At 37.7% G+C, this 9786-nt stretch overlaps 1 long non-coding RNA gene across 9 annotated transcripts; it reads left to right on the top strand.

The window, feature by feature from the left end:
- The first annotated feature begins 861 nt into the window (after positions 1-861).
- On the top strand, positions 862-7716 carry LOC133710404 (uncharacterized). Of its 9 annotated transcripts, none has more exons than XR_009846624.1 (13): positions 862-1368; positions 1476-1608; positions 1853-2034; positions 2130-2276; positions 2377-2466; positions 2546-2716; positions 5494-5573; positions 5797-5889; positions 6050-6091; positions 6272-6319; positions 6434-6617; positions 7041-7252; positions 7369-7716. It is a non-coding gene; the product is annotated as an uncharacterized LOC133710404 (long non-coding RNA). The 9 variants fall into 9 exon arrangements; XR_009846622.1 differs by having other exon boundaries at positions 2546-2669; XR_009846626.1 differs by having other exon boundaries at positions 863-1368; positions 2121-2276; positions 2377-2428; positions 2546-2669.
- The last annotated feature ends 2070 nt before the right edge of the window (positions 7717-9786 follow it).

Below are 9786 nucleotides of genomic sequence, written 5' to 3' on the forward strand. Positions count from 1 at the left end.
TCCCCCCGGGCAAAACTTTTAACACACACACTCTCTCTCTGGCCCCTTCTCTTCAGATTGAACCAAAACCACAACAAAACCCTAGAAAACGAAATTCACGGGTTTCTTCTTTGATTTCATTCCACATCGGCATCTCTTTCCTCGCTTTTGTTCTCGGCTTCAAGCCTGATGACCTCTCTCTCTCTCTCTCCCCTCTGTTAAATAATCCTTTAGACATAACATATCACCATAAAAACACAAACATAGATATATCAAACAGAGGCCAATGATTCCAGAATACTTACTTGATGAAGAAGATGCCATTGTGTCGATGCCGATAACTTGATCTTCTGCCTTTCTCCAATACTCTCTATAATGGGGATAGTATATTGTGAAGGCAGGGACCATGTTATTTATAGGAGACAATGCTTAAGGATCCTTACCCATTGAGGAATCCTAATTGCATATGGTTAGTCTCTAATCTGCAAACATTACCAGATATTATGCTCATGTGAATATTACTTCACATCTTAATTAGATTTCCACATATTACAATATTTATTCATTTTCCTAATTGTAATATGATCCGGATAGCAGTCAATGTACAAACTTTAATTCTTGTTCTTACACTACTAGAATAACTTAATCAGACGACAGCCATCAGACGACACATGAATTTTTGCTGTCGTCTGAGTTAGTCAGACGACAGATTTTTTAAACCTGTCGTCTAACATCTACTCATCCAACACATGAACCTTTGGTATATTTGAGAGATTTCAGACAACACTAACAAGAATAACTGTCGTCTGAAAAACGAAAAAAAAACTAATTTATATTTATTTTTTTCTCACTCAAAATACTAAAGCCTTTGTGAAAACAGGTGTTTCCCTCCCTTAGCTAAAATTTTAGGTTACTCTCCCTCCCAAATTGCTCTCGGCCTCCGACTCAATAAAATTTTAGGTCACTCTCCCTGCTCCCAAATTGCTCTCGGCCTCCCTCAATACCGCTCCGCAGCCACCCCAACCCGAATCCAAACCACAAGGCTTGGAGCCGCGACGCCCTCACCACGCTCAAGCTCATCTGCAACCTCGGCAGCGTTATCCTAATTAACTCTCTGCTCCGCCGCGTTATCCTAATTACCTCTCTGCTCCGCCCTCTTTCGTCTTTCAATTCTTTGAGCCCATAACTCCATCTCGATCTGATACCCCGATGATTACTCAGATCTCCTCCTCGTCTCCACTTTCCATCACCTCCTTGAGCTATTTTCCTCTCTAGATATACCAAATTCAACAGAATACAATGTTAGGAATTGGATCTAACTAGTGGAACCCCAACTGGTCCAACCGGCCTCCACACTTTGTTCTTTGTTTCTGGGTTTGCAGATTCCGGGTTCTTCCTGCTCTCTCTTCGTCTCTTTTGATTTTTATTTCTTTTTAGAGTCTCTGAAAGGTTTTCCAAAAAGTTACAATCTTTTCTTTTCTTTTCTTGTGTTTCAGCATCTGCTTTGAGAGAGAGAAAGAGAATCAAGAGCCAATCGATTCAGAGGAGTAAAGCCCAGGAAGTCGATTCTCCGCGATCGCCGGAGCAGATAAAGAAAACGCATCAGATTTACAGGTTTCTGCAGAAAAAGTATATACTCCGAATTTGTTGCATTTAATGGTTTTTGTTTTTGGATAGTAATTGGGGATTCTGCAGTTGAATCAGAAAATTGATCGGAAAATAAACAATGTTTCATTAGTTCAGTGGTGTTTGTTTGCAATTAACTCAGAAGAATTCATTTTTTAGTCAGCTGAGTAGTTCTATGTTTGAGTATGCTTACTTCATGGAATGTCCTTTTCTTGCATGATTTGGTTACCTAAAATATGTATTATAGCTTGGTCAGGGTGGTTCTACAACAGTCGAAGCAAAAAGCTTTAATCGTAGGAAGCAGTTATCTCCAGTTGTATTTTACGGGTCTCCACATGGTGTACCTCCAAAGCAACCATCAAGGTTGTTGCTGCGAGTGTTACGTGAGATACGTGTTGATCTCACTGCACAGAAACGATTAAGCTCAAGGTATGTGTGTAGTTGTCCTTCCAGCTTTTACTGCTCTAAGACATTTTCTTCTGGCTTTTACAATTTGACTTGACCCTTGTTTTTAGTCTGTTTAGGAAGGAAGTATGGGCTACATTTCCAAGGCAGGAGGAAGCAATGCAGTTTGCCAAACGGCACGAGAATGTTCACGTTTTTAGTTATCAAGATCACTTTAGTGGACAAAGAAGGTTCCTTGTTTCAAGTTATGATGAGTTTTGGAGAAGGTTTGTCCTTTCTATGTGTTCTTCTACAAATATATGTACTTTATCGTTATTTGAGGTATTCTCTTCTTGATGTATTTGTACTGTTTGTCTTTAATTTCAGGTACAAAATTATGGAGTCCAAGTTTCGTCACCATTACGAAGTCATTCAGGAGGTGACAATTTTTCTTTCTTTTCATTGATAAAAGAAAGTGTGAGTACCATATATAGTCATCAACATTAGATGCTTTTTTAGGCTGTGGTTCCTAAAATTTTGTATGCATTGTTGTCAGGATTTACCATGCCACCTTTATTTTGACCTGGAGTTCAATAAGAAAGACAATGGAAACAGAAAGGTGGATTCGGCTGTAGTGCTGCCAGTTTTTCTGCCAGCAAGGTGGATTCGGCTCTTTTTAGGTAGGGGGTTCATGATAGGAGTGAACAGTTGCCATAAAGGCGACAAAGTAAGCTACTGGTGTCGTATTGAAATCAAATAATTAAATTCTGAAGCTACTCTCAACTCAGACACAGGTTATATCTACCTTTGTAATACCCCGGAAAATCCAAATTAAATTCCGTGGATTTTTAGAAATGATTTCACGATAGTAGGAGCGAGTACGAAGCTTGGAGAAGTGTGGAATTAGTTCGAACGATTTTATTTTCGAAAACGAACGTTTTTAGGGGGTCAACAAAGTTGACTTTTTATACGTTCAAAATTTGGGAATACTTCCTTCATGAAAGTTGTAGAGCTCGTCGATACGAGTTCGTGGACATGTGGAACGCAATATTCGGAGTTCGTATGAATAAGTTATGAACTTTTGAAATTTGGGAATTTTCTATAAATATCGAAAAAAAATCAGAAATTTCATTTAAGGACGAAACAATTTCTTTTTGCGGAACAGTCCCCCATTTTCTCCGTTCTCTCTCCTCTCCCACGCGGCCGACCCGACTGACCCGACCCGGACCCATCTTCGTCCTCCGGCGTCTTCCGGCCACGACCCGGCCCTCCTTGTGATCGCCGCAAGCCGCCCAGTCGCCTGGTGCCGCTGCCTTGCACCGCCGTTGCCCCCAGAGCTGGATCGAAGCGACCCCAGGCGGAGTAACCGACCCGACCGGATCTCAGCCGTGCCGGCGTTGCACGGGCCGATCCTCCCCATTTTCGTGATCTCCTCTTCCCCCTGATCATCCCCATATAGGCCTTGCTTGACGATTTGGAGTGTGGAGTGAAAGATCACGAGTTGAAGATTTCGACGTCCCTGATTCAATCTGGAATCTGATCAGACGCACGAGATTAATCCAACTTCAACGCTTGATCTAGGACGATCTAGGCCGAACCAGGCTTAGCTCCAGGTATGAAAGTCGACCACCCTTTCATTTTGAACCAGTTTGTAGTTGGTCACTTTGCCATCTGAGGTGGTTGACCTGCGTTGACCGCCGCGTTGACCGCCCACTGACCACCGCTTGTGGCGGCGCATCAGACCATATTTCGAGTTTTCATTATCTAGGCGATGATCTATGCATCCATACGAGCGTTTTGATATATAACATGGTCATGTTAGAAAAAGTTGATAAATAGTGGATTTACGTTTTGACGTTACTATTTAACGTTTTTACGTTTATCTTCGGTTTACGATCTGTGAAGATCTGACCATCGGTTTTGCTTCAATTTTGGATATGTTGATCGTATGACTGTCCCGGTGACCTTGTGAGGTCACGGGCGAAGATCCGACCGTTGGATCTTCGTATAATTGAGAAATAGTGATTCGGAAGGCGATTCGTGAGAATCTGACCGTCGGATTTTCATATAATTTTGTGGAGATGTTAGTAAAAGCGATTCAGGAAGATCTGACCGTTGGATCTTCGTGATAATTTTGGAGGATGATCCTAAAGGCGATCCGTGAGGATCCGACCGTTGGATCATCATTAAATTCAGATCCGACCGTTGGATCATCGTTTAATTTGAATCTGAGCGTTGGATCGTCGTTTATTTACATATTTGAGTTGTTGGCTAAGTCAAGATCATTATTGGACTAGGTGATTGACGGTTTGAGTTGGTGGACGATTGTGGATCGTATTTTGAGCTGAATTGAAGACGCAGCGGGATTATCGAGGTGAGTAAACCTCACGTGGTTCATATTACGAACCCAATACAATTAATTGCTTATTTTGTTGCAATCATATGAACTATTGTTGGTATTACTAGACATTCCTGTGTGAATGTCTGTATATATATTATTACGTGAAATAATATGTATTGTTGGAGTTGTGTTGAGTTTATTGTTGAGAAACAATATATTGTGAGAGGTATTGAGTTTATTGTTGAGAAACAATATATTGTGAGAGGTGTTGAGTTTTATTGTTGAGGAACAATAAATTGTTGTGATCTGTGGAGATCACTAGGTCACGAGGTGACCATGGCATCTATTAGTGAATCACGCTCTCGTACCGGGCTGGTGGTTATTAATAGTATTAAATCGTAATCACGTCTGTGGCCGGACGAGTGGTTACGTTCAGTTAGAGCTCTAGTCTGTCTGCCAAATGTGGAGTGACCTTATGAGTGAAATTGAGAGTAACTCATAAGTGTCAATATATATATGGTAACCTTATGAGGGAAATTGAGAGTAACTCATAAGGGTCTATATATATATATGAGTCTGTCTACCAAATGTTGGGAAATCTTATGAGCGAATTTGAGAGTAACTCATAAGTGTCTATATATATATATGAGAGTGAGGGATCTTATGAGCTAAATTGAGAGTAACTCATAAGTGTCTACATATATATATGAGAGTGAGTGATCTTATGAGCTAAATTGAGAGTAACTCATAAGTGTCTATATATATATATGAGAGTGAGAAAGTAACGTGGGTTTGTGGTAGTCTTGAAATCTAATAAATCAACAGTTCTTTCTTGTTTACTCATACTGGCTGTAAAAAGCTTACCGGGTTTTGTGTTGTTGCAACTCCCGGTACACTATTCAAATTGTGTAGCGGGTAATCCTACAGGACAGGAGAACCAGGACGGTGATCGTGCGGTTAGAACAATTGTTAGAGTTTTACAACAATTGTAAGTTGTGAGGTGTGTTATGCTCATTTGAGCTTTATAATATATTGTGAGAGTGAATTGTAATAATGAACTCGAAGTTTCGAGATTTGGTTTTTTTGTAATTGTAATTATTCAGGTTTCGGATTTTGAATTCATCATTCAAAATCCGGGGCGTGACAACCTTTTCTCTGATTAGGTTGAAGAGATACTTGGAAATGAGGCGTGTTGATGGAGGGCTGACCTTGGACAAGCTTATATGCTTTGCTTGCATTTCCGGTAATAAGCTAAGCTACCTAATTCATTTGTTTATCAATTGCACTTGCTTTCAATGTATTTTTCTAATACAGAGAGACATGAAACAAATATTCAAAATGATATGAATCAAAACTACTAATCCTGGATGACAAATGAATCAATAACTCTGGCAACATAGGTACTAATTGTGTCTTCCTTTGAAATTTGAAATTCATTTATTGTATGTTTCTTCATACATATACAGACATGTTGGAGGTTTGGAACAATTCAGCTAAGAGTAATGGGTGACTTTCTGTAATTGAGGCTTGCATGAGCAAAGCTTTCTGCTCTAAAAAAGGTCTTTCACATTAACTAAACCTTCAAACTTTCCATCATTCATTCTCTATCATGTTTCCTTTCGTGACTTTCCTCTTTGAACTATTCTATTTCCATGACTAATAAAAGTTAATCTCTAATATAATAATGCTATTTTTACTAATTCTTGAAATATTTTGCAGGACTGCACACAGGACTCCATCCACTCCAAACAAAAAAGCTTAGTTAAGCAATTGTTCATCTTTGTTTACACTCTATCCTCATTTCCTCAAAGTCTAAGTCTGTATCTGATATAAGTTGTTTCCCTCAATAATATAACTTGCTAATTTGATTACAAAATTAAAAAGGCTACTCTAAATGTGTTTTCTGTTTATTCATCATTCTATGATACTCCGGTTTTGCAGCGTCTCATATTTGATCTTAATGAAGCTTGGAAAAGGGATATATACGTGGTAAAGTCCAATCACTGGTTGCATGTTTCTGTTCTTCTTTTGGTTTTCATTTTTTGTCTGTACTGTGTTATCTGTTGGCTGATCAGATTGTTGGTTTGATATGCTGCTGATTAGGTATCAAGTGGTCAACAAACCAAGAGAGGCCAACACCTTATGAAAAGAATATCTAAAAGCATCAAAAGAGCATTTTACCTACAACCGGTTTTTATAAAATTCTTCAATGTAGACCCTCTTTGAGTCTCTGTAGCTGGAGACCCAAATGCAAGACACACCTAAAGAATAGTTTATTTATTGCTTGGTAAGTTTTCTTTGCGAGCTATTTTATCACTATGATTGATAAAAATGTACTCTACTATTTTCAGCACTGTCACTGTCTTTATATTGATTCTTTATCATTTCCTATTTTCAGCATGACATTGTTTACTCTAAAATTACTTTTGATTAAAAGTAAATTGTACCAACTTTATATGAAGTTGGTACAATTTACTTTTAAACTTATTTTTTCTCCCAACATTTGCTTTCTGCATTCATTACAGTTATCCTTTCTCCTTACTATTTCTTTATAACTTCATCTAGCTTTAGCCACTGAAAATCTGATCCATTGTAAATATTAGCACTTAATTGATTCAGTGGCATCTGTTTTTGATTAATGTTGACACTATTTTTTCAAGTTTGTTAGACTACTCAACATTTGATGACCATGGTTTCTACTGTTTGTTAGAGTAAAAAAGTGAGAGTGCATTGGTCTAAGCAGAACAGTTCTGTTGCAATCAGAAAAACTTTTGGAAAGTTTGATGATGTACTTGAATCTGGTTGTCATTGTTTGCCTTTGTTGTTGAGGTAGTGCAGTAGCAGCTCATGTCTTTCTACAACTACAGCAATTCAATGTTCAGTGATACACAGACTTGGAAGCTTAAGAGATTGTGCTCCAAGGTTAGCATAATCACTAACTACACAAATGAAATCAGCACATTCCCCAAACAATGCTGACTTTCTGAAATCAGCAATAGCCCTTGATTCTTAATATTTTTATCAAATGCACATTGCAGGGGCCAAACCATAATCTGCATCAATGTTCAATCAGATTGGTCGAACTTCAGAATAACAACGGCACAAGACCACTAATTTTCAAGCAAGCCAACATCCATCAAATAGTTCTCATTATTGTCTTTCATCTATTGCTTTTATTAAACAATACATACAACTTTTGATTTGAAGTTATTGATTCCGGTCGGAAATTCGTGTAACATGTTTTAATCTGTAAATTTCAACAAAAATATTCTGCTTTGTAATGTTATCACAGTAACATATAACAGTATTTCCCGCAGCTAAGCGCGGGCACTCTTCCTAGTGTATGAAACAGATGGCAGTAATCTATGACAATGTGGTATTTTGGATATGTTTTGGACATGAAATTTCATATTTGCAATATGAATTGAGCAAAGCCAATTAGGTCAAATTTCTATCATCTGATATTCACTCAGACAACACATACTTAACGCAGCAAATAAGTCATGTTGTCTGAACATGCATTGAAACAACAGATATAACAAAACCCATGTTGTCTGAACTTCCACTCACACAACAGATACAACAAAACCCATGTTGTCTGAACTTCACTCACACGACAGATACAACAAAACTCATCTTGTCTGAACTTCCATTCACACAACAGATATAACAAAATCAATGTCGTTTGAGATTCATTTCACTCATCAGATATAACAATAAACTGTTGAATGAGATTCATAACATGCAACTCAAAACAATAAAATATGTCGTCTGAGTATTGAGTTAGATGACATATTCCATTTTCGCACTGTTATGGTTAATGCATCTGGTACAACTGAGAAAAATGAGGCATTGTCGTCTGAGATTCATTTTAGACAACAGAGGTATCCCAACAGTGTCGTCTGAGATTCATTTCAGACAACAGAGGTATCCCAACAGTGTCGTCTGAGATTCATTTCAGACAACATCGTTCTTTTAAAAGTGTTGAGGTAATATAATGTTTCTCAACATAAAATAAATGAACTGTTGTCTGAATGTCTAATAGACAATAGTTTATCCAAATTAAAATAGTATGGTAATTTTCAGACGACAGTTATGAGCTTATATGTGTCGTCTGAATGTAACACAGACAATAGTTTTGAACTGTCGTCTGAGCGAAGTCAATCAGACCACAGGCTACTAGACGACAGCACATTTTTTACTCAGACGACAGTTCAGGAACTGTCGTCTGATTAACTTTGTGGTGTAGTGTTAAGTAAACTTTAAATGCATGTGCTTGATGAATTCTGTGTTATATGCAAGTCCAAATAAAAGCTTACATTCTCCCACTTGGACTTTCATATTGGTTCATCAACTGCAATGACAAGAACCTCTTTTGTGATCACTGATATTGTACATTTCTACAATCTAATTTCAAGGTTAATATGATCACAACCACTGTAGCAGAATTAAAGAAAAACTTGCATCTAAATTAGCAATGCCAGTTTTCCATAATCACTAGAAACAGAGTTGTAATCAGATAAACTACCAACAACATAATACAATCATGTGGAATACTGCATTGTGAATGAAAGTACCTGAATTTCCACATAAGGTCCTCCTTTATTCTGCACTTGCAGAATCATCCTTTATACTTCGTGAGAAGTATGCTATTTCTCATAGAGAGAACCAAGATCTTCTGCAACTGTCAAAAGATATCAAACAGCCAAATAGATCTAATATCATGGATGCATTAATCAAACATCCGAAAACTAGTACATGTACATACTTATCAAACAATCATATGCTGCAGAAATCAACATAAGAATCTGAGACGTCATTAATTCATGTATACTGACTTTAATAAATCTGGAAATATTGTCTACTATAGCATTCAAGAGGTTACAAATAGAAACCAAAAGAAAAATACAAAACTGAGCTTCTCTCATGCTCCCACTGATTCAAGCCATGTCAAATGACTGAATCAATCCCATATTCATAACATGTTCCTTAAAAACCCCAATTGCTAATGGTTTTGTAAAAGGGTCTGCTAACATGTTATCTCCACTAATATGATCAACTACAATTTCATCATGCTTCACTTTCTCTCGAACCAGAAGATGCTTAGGATCTACAAACTTAGTTTTTGAGGTTCTCTTATTGTTCTTTGAAAAGAACACTGCTGCACTATTATCACAGTAAATCTGCAAGGGTCTGTGAATGGAATCCACTACTCTAATGGCTTTGATAAAGTTTCTAAGCCACACAGCATGTATAGTGGCTTCATATAATGCAATGAGCTCAGCATGCATCGTAGATGTAGTTACACAAGTCTGTTTTACAGATTTCCAAGAAATTGCGCCACCTGCAAGCATAAACACAAAACCAGATGTGGACTTTTTCTGAGTTTTGGACTTATTTTTCCCTATATAGTCAGCATCTGAATATCCTATCACTTCCAGTCCTTGATTTTCAAT

This window comes from Rosa rugosa, chromosome 5 (genome assembly GCF_958449725.1).
Source record: "Rosa rugosa chromosome 5, drRosRugo1.1, whole genome shotgun sequence".
Lineage (NCBI taxonomy): Eukaryota > Viridiplantae > Streptophyta > Magnoliopsida > Rosales > Rosaceae > Rosa > Rosa rugosa.